Below are 24,623 nucleotides of genomic sequence, written 5' to 3' on the forward strand. Positions count from 1 at the left end.
TTAAGCAATCTTTAAAATATGCACCCTTTCTAAGTAGCATATACAGCGACGAATCACCATGTATGCCGTGCACTGCGCTGCAGCGCAGGCGACCACGTGCGCTAGCCACGTGGAAAGCGCTGCGCGGCGCGGCCTGACCTGGGCTATTGAGCTAAGCCGTGGCCAGTCCATTACTCGCCTGGGACGTATTCGCTGCACGTCCCCCGGCTCAAGCCAATACAGCGCGCACAGTTCTCCGGCAAAAGTGGACAAAGGGGTCGCGTATTTACAGAAGGCGCGTTGACGGAGGCACAGCGGGCTGCATTTTTCAGTGCTGAGGACGGGGAACGGGCCACGTGCTCCACGTCGCGGATAGAGTCTTCAAGCCAGAAAGGTCCATTCATAGTTGAATGACTGCTCAGTACATTAACAACGAACATCACAAAACGAGGTTTAATTAATTAAACAAGACTATTTCTTTTGCAATCACAATACATTATTTTTCAACAGATGTAAAAACTAAAACAAAGAAATTTATTTAATACGACGAACACCTTGGGGAGGCCTAGGGGGGACGGGGGGGGGGGGGGGACGAGAGAGAGGTATCTGGAGACGTCGGGGGCATGTAAAAACGAGGTAAAACCTGGATACACAGACCAAGGCATGAAGTTTATGATAGCGACGAAGAAAGTCTAACCAGGTCTGTAGGGGAAGACAGATTTTTCTTGATCGATCGTGAGGACAGCCGATAGTTTGTCTACTAACTGCTATGGAACGCAACCCGCTTAACATGTTACAAATGAACGGAAGAAACCCCCTCTTCAACCGAAGACGCGTTCAGCACTTTAACGGCTAGCTGAATGGTTTCTGCTATTTACGATAGTGTAAACACTTGTTCTAATGTATGTCTCAAATGCCTTTTAAGGGTTGGAAGAAAGCCCAAAGAAAAAAATTGCTGATGAACAGAAACAACTCAAGGAAGGCATTATGACAGGAAAATGATGAAGTGGTCTGAACGACACGTGTTTAGAGAAATCCATAATTTATAATTCCACCGAAACATCGGTTATCCTTACACTCAGAGAGGTTCAGTTCTGTGATAATGGTATCGTAAGTAGGAGAATATAGTGCTAACAAAATACGAGGATAACGTTGTGTTATTATTATCCTTGTGTAAATAGCTTCTTTACATGATAGAAGGATGAAAGGGGGGGGGCTTCACTTTACTGCAAAAATGGTTCAAATGGCTCTGAGCATTATGGGACTTAACACCTCAGGCCATCAGTCCCCTAGAACTTAGAACTACTTAAACCTAACTAACCTAAGGACATCACACACATCCATGCCTGAGGCAGGATTCGAACCTGCGACCGTAGCGGTCGCGCGGTTCCAGACTGAAGAACCTAGAACCGCTCGGCCACCAGCGACTGGCTCACTTTATTGCTCTCTGTGGTGTCGATGGCGGTATCTCGAAAATGGAAATAAATTATCTTCAGTCTCCATTGGGAGGCCTTCGCGTCAGTCAGCTGAAACAGTCTAGATAAACCGAGATTAATCTAAATCTCACTGCCCGAAACGAGAATCCCGCCAGTATATTGTGATTACGTCCGTTATGTAAAAGCCCCTCCACTGTTTCACAAGTAGGACCCATCAACAGTTCTTGAGCTATCTTAACTTTCGAGAAAACGCCGTATCTTTTGATTAACGTAATTGACTCATTATGCACTTCAGATTGCTTCATAACGAATGACTCATGTTTGCAAGCAACAGAGCAATGCATAAACGGAGTCACATGAGAGGGAGGTCACTGTCTGTAGAAGAGACAGAAGACAATAGAAGAAAAGCTTTTGCTGCATTGAATGGTTCTGAGGAATGTGTTTTTACGGGAATTGCAGCGCAAGGGCACTTTGATTTTTCCCTTCTTTGGACTTGGTTTAGTCACTGGACAAATAGCGGTAATTGCACATCGGTCGGTCCAAGGACTATGAAATCAGTGTTTTTTTACTCTGTGTACTTCTGATCATAATAATATTAGACCCACTTTAATTCTGTTTTTGAACTACCAGTCACCCTCCATTTATACCGAAGACGTTGGTTGTGGACTGCACAGGTAACTTGGTGAAGCGACGTGGCCACACACACGCAAAATATCAGGTTGTTAAACCGTGGGCAGTGGCGCATGGGATTGCCTCTTTGCCTCAGCAATAAAGACAGCCATCTGGTGGGAGTATCGACATCGGGGGGGGGGGGGGGGGGTATCTGTGGGGACGCCGGACTAATCTATGTCTTCCGAAGAGGGACAGTAGTGTATTCGGTAGTTACAGGGCAAAAGTCTATATGGCTAATCTGGCTTTGTGATATTAGCCAACATGGCCTTGCTATGTTGGGAGTGCGGCAAACGCCCCACATGGACACCATCCTTGTGATGGCAGGGCTCAGCACGTTTCCTAATCGATGCCCGAAATCTTTCCGAAATCCCTGACGTATTCCTAATGTACTGACAACCATCCACAATGCCTTCGCGGGGTTCAGCGGCATTATCAACAGCGCTGAAATAAACCAGAGCTTTTGAAATTCCCAGCACAACGGGTTCAAGTCGGAGAAGCTGGGAGGCCATGGTATTGGGTAACCACGATCGACGTTTACCAGTAGTTAAGTATCACGAATGATGATAACATCAAGAGCGGGCAGTTTATCATTTTGTAATTTGCGTCTCGCTTGCAGCGTTTCGAAATAAACAGAGACATTAACAGTGGCCGGCCGTTGTGGCCGAGCGGTTCTAGGCGCTTCAGTCCGGAACCGCGCTGCTACTACGGTCGCAGGTTCGAATCCTGCCTCGGGCATGGATGTGTGTGCTGTCCTTAGGTTAGTTAGGTTTAGGTAGTTTTAAGTCTAGGGGACTGATGACCTCAGATGTTGAGTCCCATAGCGCTCAGAGCCATTTGAACCACTGACAGTGTTGTAGCGTTGGCATCACTACATTTGTGCACACGTCTGTCGGGGAAACCATTCGTTTCCGGGCTTATGGTTTATTTGGGTGTTTCATTATCATCTTCTCGCCCCTTTCGTTTATTTCTACAACAATCATCAGCGCGTATACACGGTGTTGAAAAAGTAATATTTTGTGAGGTTTTAGTTCACACCGAAACAAGGAAAAAAGTCGAATAAACATGGGCTCTAAACGCATACCTTAAAAGCTATAAGCACTTGTTCCATAAAACATGTTTTTCACAGTAGCGAAGATGAAAAAGTGCTCATCGCTCGAAAGGTATGCATTTTAAAGCCAATATTGGCGTTTCTTGTTTTGGCGGGCACTACCACTTCCAAAATAGGCGGGGGCGCTCAATAAGTTCAAATTGTTCAACTGGCTCTAAGCACTATGGGACTTAACATCTGAGGTCATCAGTCCACTAGACTTAACTAACCTAAGGACATCGCATACATCCACGCCCGAGGCAGGATTCGAACTTGCGACCGCAGTAGCAGCGCGGTTCCGGACTGAAACGCCTAGAACCGCTCGACCAGAGTGGCCGGCGCCGAAACTGGTCGTGTAAATACAATAACTTATGAAAATATATGGCTGCTTGGTGATTTTCTTTGGTAAGTATCCGACCGGTCGCTGTCCCGCATCCGCGACGGATCAGAGATATTGGCCAGTTTGTTATCTTAGACGTTGTCAAGCCTTGTGCACTCAGTCACGTTTTGGAATGTTTCATATTCACATGACCCCATACTGCCTGTGTGAAGCTTTTCTCCCTGACAAGGTGAGTACTTTTCATACACCCTTCATTGTATTATCCTAGTTTGTCTTTTAGCTATCGTCACTGTCTTTCTCTTTATTTTTGTCGCTTTTTCCAAATGTTCTGACGATGAGTGTATTCGAAACGCGTCAAAGTAGATGCGCCTTACATCTAGTGACTACCAAATATTTATACAGCTTCCATATCAGCACTGTTCAATATTTTAAAGATCCATTACCTTTCGACGACGCCATTGGTGAAAACTCACTGGAAACATTAACGACCGTAAAATACATAGGAGTTACCGTCCGGAGCGACCGCACGTGCAATGACCATGTAAAGCAAATTGTAGAGAAAGTAGATGCTAGACTGAGATTCACTGAAAGAATTTTAGGGAAATGCCAAGTAAGAAGTGGCTTAAAAGCACTTGTTCGACCGATTCGTAAGTACTGTTGATCAGCTTGGGACCCTTACCGTGCAGGATTACTTCCTGCCCTATTTGTCTCCCGAAATGATCATGACAACAAAAAATCAGAGAAATTGGAGCTCATACGGAGGTTTATTGTAAGTCTTTGTTCTCATGCACCATTTGCAAATGGGACAGGGGAGGGGAGGGTGGGGGGGGGGGGAAATGATAGAGGTACCTTTGGTATGGATGTAGTTTTGGACGGTAAATAATGAGGCACTAGACCGAATTCGGGGATAAACAGGTTTATGGCACAAATTTACTAAAAGAAGGGATTAGTTGATAGGGAACATCCTGATTCGTCAAGAAATAGTAGGTTTGGTAGTAGGGATAAGCGTGGGCGGGGGTGGGGTGAGGGGTGAGGGAAGGAGTAAAAAATGTAGAAGCGTTGGCGTGGGGAGCGGCGAGGCGAGGGGAGGGGTGTAAAAATTGTAGATGGTTGACCAAGGCTCTACTATAGTAAAAACAGTGACGAAGAAGAAATTGTACACCAAAAAGGATTTGTGCGACAGAAACGAAACACTGTAGTCATGTTTCTACATCTGAAGGGTGATGTCTATTTAAATTTAGTTTCAGTCGCTTAAGTGTGGCGCTAGAAACGCCATTGTGAGGATGTGAATCAGATTTGCTTTCAATACACGCTGTAAGGGTCGCGATCGATAGTTGCCTTTCGCATTGGACGTGATGAGTCGATGTCAGCCAAGAACGCCTTTATGACGACAAAGATGCCATGATAAATAACTCATTGAGCTTTGAGCTTGAACGAGGTCGTGTAATAGGGCTACGTGAAGCTGGATGTTTCTTCTGCGCCATTGCAGAAGGACTTGGCAGGAATGTTGCCACTGTACGTGTTTGCTGGGAGCGGTGGTCACGAGGACCGGACTGCATCTGCAGCAGCAATTTGAGCAGCAGTTGGCACCACAGTGATACAACGAGGGGACAGAAGTACTGTAGCGTGTATTCCACTGACCCAAAACCACTGCCACTTGCAAATTCGGTGGGGTCAAGCGAGAGATCATTCGAGGGCAGAGTGGAGGTCTGTTGTGTTTTCTGATGAAAGCTGGTTCTGTCTCGGTGGTCATGTGTTGATTAGGAGGAGAAAAGTTGAGGGCTGCAACCAACCTGCCGGCGTGCTAGATCCATGCACCTACACCTGGAGTCATGGTCTGCGATGCAATTTCGTGTGACAGCAGGAGCACTTTCAATTTATGCCATGCGCTCTCACTGCAAAATTGTACATCAGCCTGGTGATCTGACTTGTGCTGCCATTCATAAACAGCATTCCAGGAGGTATTTTCCAACAGGATAACGCTCGTCTGCAGCGCTGTTCTAACCCAACATACTCTACAGAATGTCGACATGTTGCCTTGGAATTCTCTATCACCAGATCTGTCCAATCTAGCACATGCGGAACATCAGCGGACGACAAGCCGAGCGTCTTCGACAACCACCATTAACTGTCTCTGTATCGATCGACCACGTACAACAGGCATGAAACTCTATCATACAAACTGACGTCGAGCACTAGTAGAAGAACATGCATGTACGTTCGCATGCTTGCATTCGACATACTGGCGGTTACACCGGTTATTAATGAAACAGCATTTCACATTTGTAATGACTTATCTTGCGATTATTTAACTTGTGATCTTGCAGTGTCGATGACATGACTTTGTTATGTAGTGAAAAGTATTCCCGAAATTTCATAGGTCTATTTCTTTTTTCCTGCGATTTTTTCTGTCAGTGTAGCTTCAAAGGTGCAACAAAAGCTGCACCAATCTAGACACGGGACATAATCGCCACTTCATCGGCGTATCTGTCTTGTACTCCCCTACAAACAGACAGACGGCCCACAGACCGGGCAGCGCTAAACACAGACAACACATCAGCCCTCAACGTGAATTTGGTGGCTCCTGCCAGTCGTGAGCCCGCAATAAACAGTAATGAGGCGAGTCCAGCCAATAGCTGTCTTCATTATCCGCCGGCTTAATTACGGGCAGCCGTGCTGTGCGAAGTCCAACCTACCGGTCAGGGAGACAGAGACTCCAGCGACGCGAATCCACAGCGGTCAGCACGCCACGCCTCCCGTGCATCACCTTTACTTCCACCTCCATAAGCCGCGAGGTATCTTACGGTGTGTGGCGGAAGCTTTTTACACTGAAGCGTCAAAGAAATTGGTGTTGGCGTGCGTATTCAAACAGAGATATATACAAACAAGCAGACGGTCGGCAACGACTATATAAGAAAAGTGTCTGACGCAGTTGTTAAACCAGGTACTGCTGCTACAATGGCAGGTTATCAAGATTTAAGTGAGCTTGAACGTGCTGTCATAGTCGTTGCACAAGCGATGGGACATCTCCGAGGCAGCGATGAAATGGATATTTGCCCGTACGAGCATTTCACGACTGTACCGTGAATATCAGGATTTCTGTAAAACATCAAATCTCCGACATCGCTACGGGCGGAAAAAGATTCTGTAAGAACGGGACCAACGACGACTGAAGAGAATCGTTCAAAGTGACAGAAGTGCATACCTTCCGCAAATTGCTCCAGATTTCAACCATTGAACGAAACGTCATCCATACGGGCTTTCGGAGCCGAAGGCGTCCTCGTGTACCCTTGTACGACACAAAGCTTTACGCCTCGCCTGGGCCGATCAACACAGTCACTGGATGTTTATGACTAGAAATCTCTTGACTGGCAGACGAGTCTAGTTTCAGATAATATCGAGCGGATGGACGTGTACGGGTGTGGAGATCAGCTCGTGAATCCATGGACCCTCGATGTCAGCTGGTGGCTGTTCAAGCCGATGGAGGCTCTGTAATGGTGTGCGGCGTTTGCAGCTGGAGTGGTCTGGGACCTCTGATACGTGACAGGTGACAAGCACGTAAGCATCCTGTCCGGTCACCTGCATCCATTCATGTCCATTGTGCATTCCGACGGACATGGGCAATTCCAGCAGGACAATGCGACACCCCGCACATCCAGAATTGCTACAGAGTTGCTACAGGAACACACTTCTGAGTGTCAACAGCTCCGTTGGCTACCAAACTCCCCAGACATGAACATTATTGGCCGTATCTGACATGCATCGCAACGTGCTGTTCAGAAGAGATGTCCTCACCCTCGTACCCTTATGGATTTATGGACGGCCCTGCAGCATTCATGGTGTCAGTTCCCTCCAGCACAACTTCAGACGTTAGTCTAATTCACGCCACGTCGTGTTGCGGCACTTCTGCGTGCTCGCGGGGGCCCTACACGATATTAGGCAGCTGTACCAATTTCCTCGTCTCTTTAGAGTGAGTGTGTGTGTGTGTGTGTGTGTGTGTGTGTGTGTGTGTGTGTGTGTCACGTCCCGCAGAACAAACTGAAAAGCAAGTCTCCATGATCAAGGAACGTGTGAGTTAATGAAATGATAACAGAAGAGTAATAATAGATAAAATGAAACGCATATGAATACTATGCAGACGACAAGCCGTATGTTTAAATGAATATAATCAACAACGTAATACTATTTTTGAATTTCTCCAGGTGTTTGTCAGAAAAGGAGTGAGCCATGAGGAAACTCTTCAGTTTAGACTTTAATGGATTTCTGGCAAGGTTTTAGTATTCTTGTGGCAGCTTACTGAAAATGAACACAACTGAATACTGCACGCCTTTCTGCACAAGAGTCAAGGAGGTGAATTCCAAATGCAAACTGGATATGTGCCTAGTATTAACTAAGTGAAAGCTGCTAACTCTCGCGAATAAGCAGATACTGTTAACAACAAAAGAAATTAAAGAAAATACGTATTAAAAGGCCAATGTTGGGATTCCCAGACTACTGAATAGGGTCGACAAGATGTTCGTAAACTTACACCACATATTGCTCTAACCGACCGTTTCTGAACCAAAAACAACCTTTTTGAATGAGAAGAGTTAAAAAAAGAAAAAAGAATTCCGTATGTCATAAATGAATGAAAATAAGCAAAGCAGACTACTTGTCGTGCTGAACTGTCCCTTATTTCAGACATTGTGCAATGGTAAATACAGCAGCATTTAGTTTTTGAACGAGATCCTGAACGGGAACTTTCTACGACACCTTATTATGAATCTCAGCGCTTTTTGTATTCTGCAAGCCAGGACATTATGTATTGAACTGCATTATTTGATACTGTGTCAGTTTTGCTTACAACATCCTTCACTACCAAGCTGGTGTCATCAGCAAACACAAACATTTTAGAAGGTGTATCATTTATGTAAATAAGAAACAAAGCTTTTTTTAACACTAATTTCCCCTCCCTGCCACCTTTCTTGTTTCATTTCCGAATGGTTCGCAGGAAGAATAATAGTTGGTAGGCCTCAGCGTGATCTCGAATATCTTTAATTTTACCGTCATGGTCTTTTGGCGAGGTATGTACAGGAAGAAACTGTGCATTGGTTAATTCTTCTAGGAACGTACGCTCTCGAAACCTTAATAGTAAAATACCACGCCATGGTTCAGAACGCCTCTCTTGTAGCGTCTGCCACTGGGGATGGCATCTCCGTGCGTTTTTCGCGCTTACTAATTGAGTCCGTGACGAAACGAGCTGCTTCTCTTTGCATCGTCTGTTTCCTGTATCTATCCGATCTGGTACGAAACCCGTAAGGAAACCCTGGAGTGCAAGTTCACTCTTTAGTAAGGCTAATTTGAAAGTATTGTATTAACAGTTGTGGCCAGAAAATTATTAGCTGCTAATGACTCACCACGTGCGTCAGGAGGGCGACAGAAAATTAGTGTCCGAGTGCTGTAGCGATCAACCTTCTATGGGATTGTACGTATTAACTTCACAAAATAGACATCGACATTTAAGAAATGTTCAAAACCAACCATTAGCTTGCACCATGAACACCGAATGAAAAATGGCGCGTCACAATGACCACAAGGTCCGCACCATGAAGATCCAAGGCGAGCTCTTTGGATGTCACAAACCGTGCAGTCGTTCTACTACGTACCCGCTCTTAAAGAATGCGTGTAGAATCGTACTGGTGTAACGGGCCGGTGAGAACTGATGGAATGTGATGGCATGCAAGCGAGTGCGGAACAGTGTCTTGTAGCTTATCGTGAACCGAGCGAGGTGGCGCAGTGGTTAGCACACTGGACTCGCATTCGGGAGGACGACGGTTCAATCCCGGGTCCGGCCATCCTGATTTAGGTTTTCCGTGATTTCCCTAAATCACTTCAGGCAAATGCCGGGATGGTTCCTTAGAAAGGGCACGGCCGATTTCCTTCCCCATCCTTCCCTAATCCGAGCTTGTGCTCCGTCTCTAATGACCTCGTTGTCGACGGGACGTTAAACAGTAATCTCCTCCTCCTCCTTATCGTGAAACTGGCTATCCTTTAAGGCGTAACAGCAGATTGTACGATGTTTTATAGGCACGGAGAAAACGACCATCCAGAGGCCGAATTTTTCCGGTGCTTCCAGGTGGTATGAACTGCAATGCCACACACTTTTTAGGAAGGTCACTTTAAAGGGTGTAGGATTTTTACTGTAGTTCTCTTGCTTGCTGTGACGTAAATATTCCCAACTGTCCTTGCAAGGTCACGAACACGAGACCGAAGCATAGGGGGCAGAGCACCTCCAATTTCTGAAAGCACAATAAATAACTTTACAGCCAATTTGCCATCCAGATTAACAGTCGGCATAATTGTATACGATGCGTTAAGGCATTGATGTTAGTTCATTTTGATACAACTCTGTTGGTATCTCTAATTTCCAGGGTTCCTTGCATACGCATTTCCTCTTTAGATCCAGATTGGTCGGAGTTGAATACAAACTCCTTACTGAAAGATGGGATAAGTTTGTTAACCTCATCTACAAATTTTCGGGCCAATTCCGCTGTTTTCTGTGCAACGTCAAGTTGATGCTTTGTTTGAAATTTCGTTACCTTACTTCTTTCAATTCTGTAGCAATATTTGAAGTTATGCAACCATCCACTGCTTCCCGTGAAATCCCTGTAATCTACACGGTACGCAATCTGACGTGCAAGCGTAATAGGTCACTATCATGCACAGTCTGCAAAACGTATCGAGTATCCTTCAAACACGCAAACATCAGTTTCAGGTAACAAGTGCCCCTTGTCCTCCCTTAAAGATCCGCAGTTTTTTTTTATGCGCTACACGGTCATATTGCTGCGGACTTATTCGAAACCTGTTTATAATTGTTTTTTACTACGCTAAGGACGATCATCAATGAACGTAATTAAGTTTAGTACCCGTCCCTTGGACAACGATTGTCTCTTACTACGTTTCATTGCAGACGGGATTTACGGCTCCGTGGCTGACAAGGGCGATCACCTACACGGGTAGACACCTTTCTCAATATTATATTCCCTTGTTAAGCACGTATCATCGTCACTGTACTCCTCAGGTACATTCTCAGCTCAGTCGAGCGTGTACGACACCACACATTCCGGTGCCTCATCTTGCAGAAACGCTAATATTTCGTATGGCACTTCTTTCTCGCTCTGCGAAATTCCTTGGGTTCCTTTCTGAAGAAATGTCGAATTTGGCAACTGTTGCAGATATAATGCAATGTCGTTGCCATTGCTCTGCTTTGTATCAATACCACTAGCACTGTAACACTGTTTTGAGTTACTCGTCGACTAAGCGGTTCAACTACGCTCCGTAACCACACGCCGTGCCCACCGTTGGATACTTCGAGTCCCGCTGCCCATTGTTGTCAGCAGCCAATATTATGGTTGCATGGTAGACAGTATGTGGGGCGACGAATGCCGTAACTATCATTGGCCTTTTGCTATCTTGCACTCAAGGGGTTCCTTACCTGACTGACAGGTGATTTTCAAGTATTGGTCAAACAAGGGTTTTCTAAGCTACCTCCCTTGTGGATGGCCTACATTTCCAGTTTTAAGTGGTTGTTCCAATTTAATCCGCTCCACTCCTAGATAGTTTATCGATGTAACTGCTTTCGGTGATTGTTCTGCAATCGTGTTATCATACAAAAATGTGACGTTCTTTGTATTTACGTCCATTACATTACATTTCTTTACGTTGAGGTTCAATTGCAATTCCCTGCACCAAGCGTCAGTTCTCTGCAGGTCTTGCTGCACTTCGCTACAATTTTGCAGCGTTGCGTCTTCTCTGTATACAACAACATCCGTGAACAGCGTCCTGGAAGTTCTTATGTTACCTACTACGTCATTTATATACGTATATTGTGAAAAGTAATGATGTTACAACACTCCCTTTGGGGCAGTCCGTAAGTTACTTTTACGTCTTAATATTTCTCTGAGAAAGGCATATTGTGTTCAGTTAGCTAGAAATCCTTCGGCCCAGTCACACAGCTGGTACGGTATTCCGTATTCTCGTAATTTGTTCATTAGGCGGCCAGGCGTACTGTGTCGAACGCCTTCCGGAAGTAACCAACACAACATCTACCTCCAGAGCCGGTATCTACTGGTTCCTGGGTATCGTGGACGAACAGTGCGAGCTGGTTCACATGATCGTTGTTTCCAGAAACCAATGTCATTCCTACAGACGAGATTTTTGGTCTCCATAACTGACATATGCCCAGTTTCGTGCGTCTGTTCACCGACCTCTCTGGACAATCGGGGCGACCTGTGCTTTTTTTCCATTTATTACGAACGTCTTGCTCCTCCACCGACCTACGGCACACTGCTGTTACAAGAGGACAGATCCTGAATGCCACCCAGATATCCACCAGTATCGCTGTAAGAAATTTTTTACTTCAGTTTCTTTCTTCCCCCAGAATGGGGTGGACCACCTGCAACCTTTTTGATACCAGAGTCTCGTCCAACGGCATCCGGTTGCAAGGCTGTGGGATATTTATGTGTAAAATAGTTCCTGGTATTTTTCGTTTGCTTGTCTTTTTTTAAAACTTTGAGATCCGTTTCGCTAGACACGTACTACAGCTTTCCGTAACATTCCAGGCCAGTGGTTCCCAACACGGAGGTAATTATCGCCTGGTGAATAAAATGAAATTTTGTGAGGGGTAAAAACAAAAAGAGTTCGATTATAATCTGACCAGAGTAGCATATTTAGACTATTCATCTCACATGCTGCAGCCACCCCATATTATCTCGTTATTCCAACTATTGAATGGTGATGCACTGTAAGTGTACAAGCATTTATCCTCCAACACTGAACACTGTGGGGCAATGGTTGTCAGTTAAAGGTAATTAGTGCAGGAGATATGGCTCGAAAATGTCGCAAATTCATTACTAGGAAAAATACATTTGTCAAAATTCAAGCTAAACAACCTAGTCAGTTTTGTAGACCGATTGTTCCAGATTTAGGGAAACAAACTAACATTAAATTCCCGTGGTTCAAAAGTTATTGAATAAACTGGGATTGAAAGACAAACCGTATTTTATAACCTCTCATCTTTCTACTATCTGTTTTCAGAATACTGAAGCCCAAAAATTTCTGAACACTGATGATCTCATTTTTTTATTTTAAGGGAAAATTTTCAAAATTTAAACTTTTGCTAAAGGAACTGTAAATGGCCACTTTACTGGAAGCCGGGGAACATTTTGTCAGCATGAAACTACGATATGAATAAAGTACTGCCCTGTGTTTTTCTGAAACAGGGAATCATTTGGAACATGAAATAATTAGTGCTAAAGATAAGATGTGGTTATCCATGTAATATTCTCTTTTGTACTCTAACTACTGCATCATTTTCTTATAAAGGACAAAGAAACATGAAATTACGAGTTGCTGCCAAAGGGTGATACTTTAAAGAGTCGGGGGTCGAAAACGGATGAGACAGTCTAGAAGTGTATTCACGGGAGTACGGACGATATCAGTCAATGATATCTGTGATGTCAGACTCTTCTACCACTTTTATCCGCCATGTGCACAACTATCCTGGCTGCGTGCAGACAAGCCCAAGGATTTCCATACCCTCTGTCTTCTCGACTGTCTTATCGATGAACACTATCCTCCATCTCTCTCCTAGATCTTGACGCTCTTATCTGAACAAAATGGCGGGAACACCCGCTTCCGTCAGAGCAAATCCTGTCTGTCGCACTCCATCGTTTAGCCGCTTTCTCTAAGTCTTTCTCAGTAGCAGAAACCCGACCGTCGTACAGCCTCCCGCATTGTATTATAGAAACACACAACATTTCCAGCTTCAGAAGATAGTTGACGAATTGCCTACTATAGCAACAACAATGACTATACTAGTCTACATCTACAAAGATGCTCCGCAAGGGTGTTGGATGGTACCATGTACCACTGCTAGTCATTTCCTTTGCTGTTCCACTCGCAAATAGAGCGAGGGAAAAACGACTGTCTACATGCCTCCGTATGAGCCCTAACTTCTCGTCTCTTATCTTCGTGGTCCTTAAGCGCAATGTATGTTCGCGGCAGTAGAATCGTTCGGCAGTCAGCTTCAGATGCCGGCCATTTAAATTTTCTCAATAGAGTTTCTCGAAAAGATCGTCGCCTCCCCTGCAGAAATTCCCATATGAGTTCCAGTAGCATCTCTGTAATACTTAGGAGCTGTTCAAACCTACCGATAAACAAATCTAGCAGCCCGCCTATGAATTGCTTCGATGTCCTCCTCCAATCCGACCTTGTATGGGTCCCTAATACTCGAGCAGTACTCAAGAATAGGTCGCTCCAGCGTCCTATATGTTGTCTCCTTTACAGGTGAATCCCTTTCCTAAAATTCTCCCAATAAGCCGAAGTTGACCATTCGCCTTCCCTACCACAGTTCTCACATGCTTATTCGATCTCATTTCTCTTTGCAGCGTTACGCCCAGATATTTGACCGTGTCAAGCAGGACACTAGTAATAATGTATTCAAACATTACAGGTTTGATCTTCCCATTCATCCGCATCAACTTACATTTTTCCACATTTACGGCTAGCTGCAATTCATCACACCAACTGGAAATTTTGTCTAAGTCGTCTTATATCTTCCTACAGTGACTCAACTTCGACACCTTACCGTACAACGCAGCATCATCAGCAAACAACCGCAGATTACTGCCCACCCTGTCCAGCAAGTCATGTATGTATATAGAGAATAACAGCAGTACTGTCACTTCCCTGGGGCACCCCTGACGATACTCTTGTCTCTGGTACAGAAATCGCTATCGTCCTGATAAGTCAGGTATTAGCACACTGGACTCGCATTCGGGAGGACGACGGTTCAACCCCGCGTCCGGCCATCCTGATTTAGGTTTTCCGTGATTTCCCTAAATCGCTCCAGTCAAATGCCGGGATAGTTCCTTTGAAACTGCACGGCCGACTTCCTTCCCCATCCTTCCATAATCCGATTAGACCGATGACCTCGCTGTTTAGTCTCTTCCCCCAAAACAAACCAAACCAAGTCAGGTAATTACAATAACAATTACCATTTTCCCCGTATGCACTCGTTACTCTTGTACATCCCTCTTTCCTACATGATCATTTCCCCGATATTCTTAGTCGATGCAGTCTCTTTAAATTTACTTTCCCCAGAACTCACTATATCAGGAAACTATTTTTTACACCTTTAAATTTTTTCTTATATTTGCCACTAACACCATTGTTGTTAATACTACTATCACTATTAGTACTGCAGCTGCAATAGTACAAGTACTGCCAATATTAACATTACTAGTTGACAGTATAATTTACTCACACTTCCACTTCAGATACTGAAATCATTTGAATACTAGTTGCATTAAAACTTATTTCTTATGTAACTATGATGTAAAATAGGTACTGTATGTGTGAAATCCCAGTCCGATGTAAATGAGGATCTGATGGTCATAAGAAAGATTAGGCTAAATAAATAGAATCCTACGAGAAGATTGTAAAGCGCACCGCTCAGTGGTACTATAGGAGTTATCGAGGACTGTGTTAACTTAAGGACAAAGGCCGGTGAGCAGCTGAGCAGTGAATAATCAGTGTTTATGTCCTCAGAGACGATTTCCGAATCTTACTTAGCACGATCAATGTTATATACTTTGCAGGAATAAGCAGTCCACTAATAGCAATCCGAGACAATATTTTCAGTTAACAGGCACACAATTTTATATTCTGAGGTATCAACACGGTCGAGATTTTAGATTTTTAGTTCGCAGTGAGAAACGACCGGAGAAGTTTGACACTTCAGGGATCGAAACGCTTCAAGGACTAATTTATTGCGTATAGATAATATCTACTGCCGCTATTCCGACGGACTAATATTTACTAAATCATCTGTCATATAGGAATCATCAGTCATCCGTCCGACATCCACTGTTGGATAAAAGCCGCTGTCAGAGTTATGTATGCACTGCGGCCAAACGCTTCCCCCGCACGTCTTAATGGCGTCCATCCACCATCCATACGGTCGTCGTTTGAACATTGTTTTTTGTCTTGCACTTTACAGTTACGTATTCCACTCCAGTCTGTCCCCAGATACGTATGCCATTTCGTATCTCCACTAGTAATTAACACTGTGTAATTGCAAGACGGCAGTTCGAATCCACGTCGGGCCATCCAGATTTCGCTATTCGTCAATTCCCTGCATCGCTTAAGGCGAATCTCGGCGTAGTTCATTTGATGGGCCACGGCCCTTTCCCTTCCTCAATACAAGCTTTCATTCCGTCTCTTGTAACTGCCCGACTACATTCGCCGTACATTAGCTTTTGCTGTAGGAAAATGGTTCAAATGACTCCAAGCACTATGGGACTTAACATCTGAGGTCATCAGTCCCCTAGAACTTAGAACTACTTAAACATAACTAACCTAAGGACATCACACACACCCATGCCCGAGGCAGGATTCGAACCTGCGACCGTAGCGGTCGCACGGTTTCAGACTGTAGCGCCTAGAACCGCTCGGCCACCCCGGCCGGCTGCTGTAGGAAGTTTGACCAAAAACATAGTCATGGAGCAAATTTTAGGGGCCCAGTAGGATAAGTTTCGAAAATAGTGGATTTTTAAGTTAGATCCTTTCCATGGTCGGTTCACCCGAGCCAGATTAGCAGAACTGATATTATTACGGGACATGCTTAGACTATAAAAAGCACCGCGCTCCATATTTACTCTCCCGCTCATTGCACTTCAATTCCTCTGCATCTAGCTGTAATTGTTCGCAACATAATCAGTATTTAATTATACAAGCATCTATTTTCCAAATTCGGGAAGCGAACAAGTGACCTGATAGATTCTAAGACTAATTTCACTGAATGATGAAATATTTTCAGATTGCGGAATTCGAGCAAAAGTAGAATTTCCTAGTCTGCACGAAGACGACACACTGAAAACGACTTTGATAAAACGGAAATGGCAAAATTTTTGGTACAACGTCGATGGCGAATATCCGTTATTATCGGAAAAAAGGTAACATGAATACTGATTCAATTCGCTACGACGTATAGCTGGTAGAAGTGGATTATGGAATAAGGCAGCAGTGAAAATGCAAGTTACGATCAGAATAAACATGGAGTTTTACTTAAGATATTCAACTGAATGTAACAAAAAAAGCTGTTAGAAATAATCAATACTACCTGTCACGGTAAAGATGTCTTGGATTAATAATCACTACCTGCAAACACGCATTGGTTCTAACTTTAGCCAAGCGTTTTTCGCCTTTCCTCACTTTACAAATGAAGGCTGATTATTTGTTCTTAAATCTAAATTCCAGTTAGCTGACGAATTCTGTTGTTGGTGTTGGCTTTATGTTTCATCTCCTTCACGAACAATTTCTCACGAAGACTAAGAACCGTTGCACTAGACGATCTGAACGAGGAACATGCATTGCTAAAGACATCTTTATCGCCTTCAACCTTTAAAATAAGGTAAAAATTCATACCTGCTGTTTCGGCATTTAGCTCTTTTCAAGCGCAACACAATGAAAATTACGTGCTCTAGCACACGTCGAAACGTAATAATTTTGAACACATTTATGGTGCCTTAGAGAACGTTAATTCCGTTGTGTTCCACTTGATAATAACCAAAGCCAGAGACAGTACTAGTAGGTTTTTAAAATGTATAATTCTAACGGTCGAAGGCGAACATGATGTCTTACAAAAAGTTTTGCTGGGCAGTGAACCCAGTCCAAGAAAATTAGTAATACACGCGCAGTCACCTTATCTCCGTTCGTCAAATATCGGAGTTGGCGATCTCAATATGGAGTGAACGCTGTGCGCCGTGAAGTACGAGATTAATCGATTCGTAACTGATAACGTTTTGTCGATAACGTACTTATAGCGCCGGCTACGGACGGCCGGCCTATTCAGGCACTTAATAGCGGACGAAGCTGTCGATAGGTTGGCATTTGTCAAGTCGTCCAACAGCAATCGTCTAAAACCGAATGTCGTGCCACAACTTTTTAGCAGACAGTATCGATCTTTGCAGTAAGCCATATCGTTCCTCATCTTGGGGTTGAAGTTCCTTTTGTCCGTGTTTGCTTTAACAATACATATGTTTCTAGATAGAGTTCGCCTTTAGCAAAACAATTTTGTTTTTTAACCCGAACGTGTTTCACTGCAGTTGCAGCATCTTCAGTGGGCTTTTATTTTTCATCTGTTAAAGAGTTTTCTTTGCTGTTTATATACATGCCGCTATTAGTTTTTAAATCGTAATTACAGATATTTGAAAACATCTGCAATAACGATTTGAAAACTAATAGCTACGGTATACAAACAGCAAAAAACACTCTTTAACAGATGAAAAATAAATGCCCACTGAAAATGCAGCAACTGCTGTGAAACATATTTGGGTTAAAAAACAAAATTGTGTTTTGCTAAAGGCGGACCCTATCCAAAAACATACATATCGTTCCTTTCTTTACGTCCCAGTGTCTTAGTGTCTTGCCAACACAGAGCTGAAAATAGACAACTGAGGTTTCTTAATGTTAAGTTCGTAAGCAGACAGTGATGTTTTTATACTATTCCGGGGCGCTAGCGTAGCTTAGTTAATTTTTTTTCCAGTCTTCTTACTAGTTTGACGCGGCCCGTCACGAATTCCTCTCCTGTTCCGATCTCTCTGTCTCAGAGTCGCAACTGAACCGAATGGCTTCAATTATTTGTTGGATATATTCCGGTCTGTGTCTTTCACTACAACTTCTAACCTCTACAGCTCACTCCAGCACGATGGTAGTTATTCCCTAATGTCTTGACCGAGGTCTTGTTATCCTGTCCCATCTTCTTGTCAATGTTTTCCACGTGGTCCTTTCCTCGTCGATTCTGCGGAGAAACTCTTATTATCAGTTCACCTAATTTTCAAAATCCTTCTATATTACCGTTTGTCAAACTCTCCTTGTCTTCTCTTAACCGGTCTTTCAACATTCCATGATTACCTTACGTACAAAGCTATCCCTCCAAACGTATATTCTCAGAAACTTCTTCCTCAAATAAATGTCGATGTTTGGTATTTGTACACTTCTTGGCCAGGGATTCCCTCTTTACCTGTGCTAGCCTGCTAGTTGTGTCCTCTTTGCTTCATCCATCATACGTTATTTTCCGTCTAAACTAACAGAATTTCTTCACTTTGTTTATGTTGTGCTTTTTATCTTCTCGCTTCATCCATCACATGTCATTTGGCTTCTAAGCTAACAGAATTTATTCATTTCGCCTATTTCGTTGTTCCCAAGTTTGATCTTAAGTTTACCGTTAGCCTCATTTCAGCCTGTGCGAACTGCTTGTATCAGTTCCCTCTTTTTCCTGGTCGCCCTACATTTCTTCTTTCTTCTCGATGGTATTGTCACGGTCATATTTGGCAACCAAGTAGGCTGACAGCATTGTTGTACAAATATTTAGCTGTATCATTCACGGCAAATATGTACAACTGCATGAAAGAGTATGGAGTTCGTTATGCCCGTCTATTCTATGCCGAACTGCAGTGTCAAAGTCTAGGGAGCAGAAGACCATTGGTCGACATGAACACGACATTACATTTCCATCGGATCCCAGATCTAAGAAAACAATACTTAGGCCGATGTACTCATATTTTGGACATGACGTTGGCACCTCCTCCTCCGAATAACATTTTACTACAAACTTACGTTTATACAAATACCTAAATTTTTCGGCTAACATTCTGAAAATATAGCATCGGGACATTGTACGCTACACAATGTCAGAGCGAACTGTAAAACTGAAAACTAGCTTAAGTGCCCACTGCTTCTCTCGTGTAGACTGTGGCCTGTACAGTTTTTTTTTTTTTTACTCTCATCAAATTTTTAAGTTCTTCACAAATTGCAACTTCTAAAATTTTCATGCTAATTAATCATGGTATTTTCCGAATGAGCTTCTGACCAAAAAATGATTCTGTTAGCCGGAGTTCAAGGTTTTTGTTAATCATACCTTTTGCGTCCTTGTGATATTTCCATAGAAACTTTCATACCCCAACAGATATCTTTACGTATTAACAAGAAGTGGTATATCAATTTCCATAGATTTAGCTTTAATTTTTTTAATACAAGGAAATATTTTCTTAAAAATTTTCATCATCTATTTCACTCCCTTAGGGGCAGAATTTCCAGAAACAGTAAAAAACGATTTTTTTTATTTCTAACCGAGAAGCCAAATATCAATTTTCCAAGACAGCTCTAAAAAACGCTTTCAAAGTGAAATGTTTTCATAAAACGTTTCAGTCCCCATTTCACCACCTTAGAGGTTGAATTCCCTAAGGAACTGTGACAGGTATTTTTTTTTATTTGTAACTGAGTGTTGAAATACCAAATTTCATATATGTAGTTTTAAAAATACTGCAGTACCTCTTTAATAAAGGCTCATTTTCAAAAAACTTACGGCCAACGTCTTCTCCAAATTTCAAGTCCCTGTCCCTAGCGGTTTCGGCTGGGCGATGATGCGTCAGCCAGGACACTGTCTCTTTTATATAACAGTTAGTGCATACAAAAAAAATTATGACGCTTCCAAAGTTCTGAAAGTGTGTTGCTATTGTAGTTCCTACAACTCTAAGACGCAGTTATTTCTCAAAGTTTTGTACAAATGGTTTTAAGATGATGTATTCACGTCATCTGGAATTTCTTGGAACTTGTACTGAAGCGATGTACTGTATTAAGTACTGCTGTGAACAAATTATGTGTTTTAATACAATAATAATTTGTCCGCTTCCATAGACCAGGTCGCTAACGCATGCCTATGTGATGATGTTCGGTTCTAAGGCAAGCCAGTTCGTCCCTGCTAATGCAAAGTTTTCGGTACCAGTATCTGGCCGGCTAGTGAGGGGAGGTGGTGGCGTCAAGTTCCTGGTCACCAGTCTTTGCGCCGGTGTCCTGCATTGAACTCCGTAGTGTCTTGTGAAAAGAGGGCATGTGATACGGTTGGTGGTGAACCGTCCGTCAAACGCTCTTGGTGCTTTTCAAGGGGAGTGGGTTGTGTACCGCACGAAGTTCAGCCCTTTCCCTTCCCTTCATTCATACCAATACAGATCTAACACTGCTGTACACGCACTCAACACAGTAACGCACATGAGACAGACGCTTGACCTTTCATGACTGGTCGGAGTAAGATAATGGCAAACCACCTTCACTAGTAACTTGCCAAGAACGGCTATGCAGGACTCCGGAATGTTTCCGTAATTCCTTTACTTGAGTATGGGACCACCTTGACATCATCATCATCATCATCATCATCATCATCATCATCATCATCATCATCATCATCATCATCATCATCAGAAGTAGTAGGAGTAGGAGTAGAAGTAGAAGTAGTAGGAGTAGGAGTAGTAGGAGTAGTAGGAGTAGGAGTAGTAGGAGTAGAAGTAGTAGGAGTAGAAGTAGTAGGAGTAGAAGTAGTAGGAGTAGAAGTAGTAGGAGTAGAAGTAGTAGGAGTAGAAGTAGTAGGAGTAGAAGTAGTAGGAGTAGAAGTAGTAGGAGTAGAAGTAGTAGGAGTAGAAGTAGTAGGAGTAGAAGTAGTAGGAGTAGAAGTAGTAGGAGTAGAAGTAGTAGGAGTAGAAGTAGTAGGAGTAGAAGTAGTAGGAGTAGGAGTAGTAGGAGTAGGAGTAGAAGCAGTAGGAGTAGGAGTAGAAGTAGTAGGAGTAGGAGTAGTAGGAGTAGAAGTAGTAGGAGTAGGAGGAGAAGAAGTAGGAGGAGAAGAAGTAGGAGGAGAAGAAGTAGGAGGAGAAGAAGTAGGAAGAGAAGAAGTAGGAAGAGAAGAAGTAGGAAGAGAAGAAGTAGGAGTAGAGAGTAGTAGGAGTAAAATCTTAGATATCTGAGGTTCGTTAAGTGAGGGAGACGGCAAAAAAAAACTGGTACACTACTTCATTTCGTGTAGGCCATCGGAGCACGCTGAAGTGCCGCAACACGACGTGGCATGGATCCAACTAATGTCTGAAGTAGTGCTGGAGGGAATAGACACCATGAATCCCGCAGGGCTGTCCATAAATCCGTAAGAGTACGAGGGCGTGGAGATCTCTTCTGAACAGCACGTTGCAAGATATCCGAGAAATGCTCAATAATATTCATATCTGGGAGTCTGGTTGCTAGTGGAAGTGTTTAAACTCAGAAGTGTGTTCCTGTAGCCCCACTGAAGCAATTCTGGACGTGTGGGGTGTCTCATTGTGCTCCTGAAATTTCCCAGGTCCGCCGGAATGCACACTGGACATGTATGGATGCAGGTGATCAGACAGGATGCTTACGTACGTGTCACCTGTCAAGAGTCGTATCTAGACGTATCAGGCGTCCCATGTCACTCCAACTGCACACGCCCCACACCATTACAGAGCCTCCACCAGCTTCAACAGTCAGCTGCTGACATGCACAGGGTCCATGAATTCATGAGATTTGCTGATGGTACAGCACTGAAATCTGCAGCAATTTGCGGAAGGGTTGCACTTCTGTCACACTGAACGATTCTCTTCAGTCGTCGTTGGTCCCGTTCTTGCAGGGTCTTTTTCCGGCCTCAGCGATGTCGGAGATTTGATGTTTTATTGGATTCCTGATATTTACAGCACACTCGTGAAATGGTCGTTCGGGAAAATCCGCACTTCATCGCTACCTCGGAGACGCTGTGTCCCATCGCTCCTGAGCCGACTATAATATCACTTTCAAATTCACTCAAATCTTGGTAACCTGCCGTTGTAGCAGTAGTAACCGATCTAACAACTGCACCAGACACTTGTTATCTTATAAAGGCGTTGCCGACCGCAGCGTCGTATTCTGCTTGTTTACGTATCTCTGTATGTCAATATTGTTTCTTTTTTTCAGTACAACCCAACATTGAACCTGTCTTTAATTTCGATACAAAGCTTGCTACCGTCGGTGGTACAAGAGCGTAGAGCCGCTTTATCGCCTTGAGATACTGAACGAAGGTTGTTTACATTCCTTATCTCGAAAGCACTCCCATTGACTGAATTATGCTTGTAGTTTCACTAGGACGAAAAACATCGCAGCCTTGAACCGTGGCACCATCTTTGCGAACTGTAAGAGTTGCATGTGCTTTTAGGTGAGGTGTCATACTTTTCATCAACGTCTGTATTGTGATAGCAAGAAATCAGGTTTAACGAACCTACGTCCTAGTTCAGGTAAGCGAAAAAACAACACGAAGAAAGATCGAGGCTAGTAGTAATCCACGTTTCTATGTCATTTAAACACATCCCTGGGAAACACGCCTCGGTGACGTGTTACACAACACACGCGTTGCTCAGTGGCTGTGGCTGGCCGTTATCTCTTGCCTCTTTCCGGCGTCTCTAGCACGCACCAAGTACAGAAACAGAACTGTCACAGCTTTGTCTCCTTATCACAGTAGATATACCAACAGTGTATAAGAAGATCATTTATAAAAGGACACAACAATGACAATCGTATCAATTGAAATATTCAAAAATCTGCAAGCAGTCACTTTATTAAAGCTTACATCACACCTTCCGGGAAATTTCAATATCATATGGATTCAGTCATAGTTAACGCAACAACTGCTCCATTTTTTATGCACGATTTTGTGTGCAACCTGTGACTTTTCTTTATTGATCACTGAGAGCTTTTAAGAATCTTATGACACATTTACTTTGTACGTACGTACGTACGCGTGCGTACACACACACACACACACACACACACACACACACACACACACACACACACGTCAACTTCTTTGTTACTGCATCCCAAGTTTAACTGATTCCACCTTACGTTACTGTTAAGAATTCTACGAAACACTTCATGCAAAAGCAAATAAAGCGGATGATTGCAGATTCCTGACAATTTTCAGCATAAGAAATACTATACGTAGACAATCGCTAGCTTCGTCCGTGCCGTTCGGCAAGTGTTAGTAAGCCAGAGGAGCTATTGTTTATATGATTAATACTCTCTACTTACTGAGATACTGAAGTTAATAATAGCACTTTTCGTAAATTTTAGATACTGTCTATAGGAGTACAGCCACTTGTTATCGTAACCTTATAAATAGTCTATGTCGCATTTTATGTAAACAGTACTTTGTGGCCGGCTTCTGTGTATCATCTTCATACCAAAATGTCCTTGCTGATACGTCAGCGTTGACACAATTTATGAAATAACACCTGGTACTAGATGTTAGACAGCTGTGCCAAAGTACATAAAACTTTTAATTTACTTTTGCACAGCTGACTAATGGCTAGTGCGTTACTTTATCAATTTTGCCAACATTGCCACCTCACCATCGACATTTTGGTGCGAAAATTGTTTGGCGCATAGTGGATGCCAAATCTAAATAAAAAGTGGCTGTTCCAGTGTTAATTTTTTTTGTAAGATCTGCGACACACATTAACAACATTCGAGAGCTCTTGCCGTGGTCTGAAAAAAACTTTCCCGACAGATTAAAAACTTGCGAGTATTTCTGGTGTAGAAAAGTAGTCGCTGCCTTGCGTGCTATCAAATTTAAAAAAAAAATCTTGTTTGAATATTGTGACAAGTTATGAAATCAGAAGAGCGATTCACGTGTGTGAGGGGGGGGGGGGGGGGGGGGGGAGGGTCATGGGGGGTGAAAGTAATTAGAAGTACTTCAACACAATTATATCTCAATTTAATTTGATGTTCAATTAGTGCACAATTGATTTCCAGAGAACACAGGCTAATTACCAAGTACCATCGTGCCTAAAAGAGGGCCCTAAGTACAGCGAACATTTGTCTAGAAAGTGACGATACCATACGCCAAACAGTCAAAGTGCCACACATTCCACGCGACACCTATCCATAGCAGCTAGAAATAAATGATTCAGTTAATAGAACAATTCAGAATCGCCTATATCTATGATATACTGATAAGACTCCGATAGGAACGAAATACAAGAGTTATGTAATCCCCCCCCCTCCCCCATCTCTCTCTTCCCCTCCTCCCTTAGTTTTTCACAGTTTACTTACCACATATGTACATAATCCGAACCAAAATATTATGTAATATAATGGAAAGTGGGTAAAATATAGAACGAACGTAGACCTAGGGCTGCGCTACAAATCAATTACCACAACGTTCATTTAGCACTCACATTTGAAAAATACAGCATCTCAC

General features: G+C 43.3%; 1 protein-coding gene across 2 annotated transcripts in view; it reads right to left on the minus strand.

Moving 5' to 3' along the window:
* Window positions 1-24,623, minus strand: part of LOC126476475 (unextended protein) — a 535,489-nt gene that overhangs the window by 506,403 nt on the left and 4,463 nt on the right. The gene's annotated exons all lie outside the window — the stretch shown is intronic.

The sequence above is a fragment of the Schistocerca serialis genome, chromosome 1 (assembly GCF_023864345.2).
Source record: "Schistocerca serialis cubense isolate TAMUIC-IGC-003099 chromosome 1, iqSchSeri2.2, whole genome shotgun sequence".
NCBI classification, from domain to species: Eukaryota; Metazoa; Arthropoda; class Insecta; order Orthoptera; family Acrididae; genus Schistocerca; species Schistocerca serialis.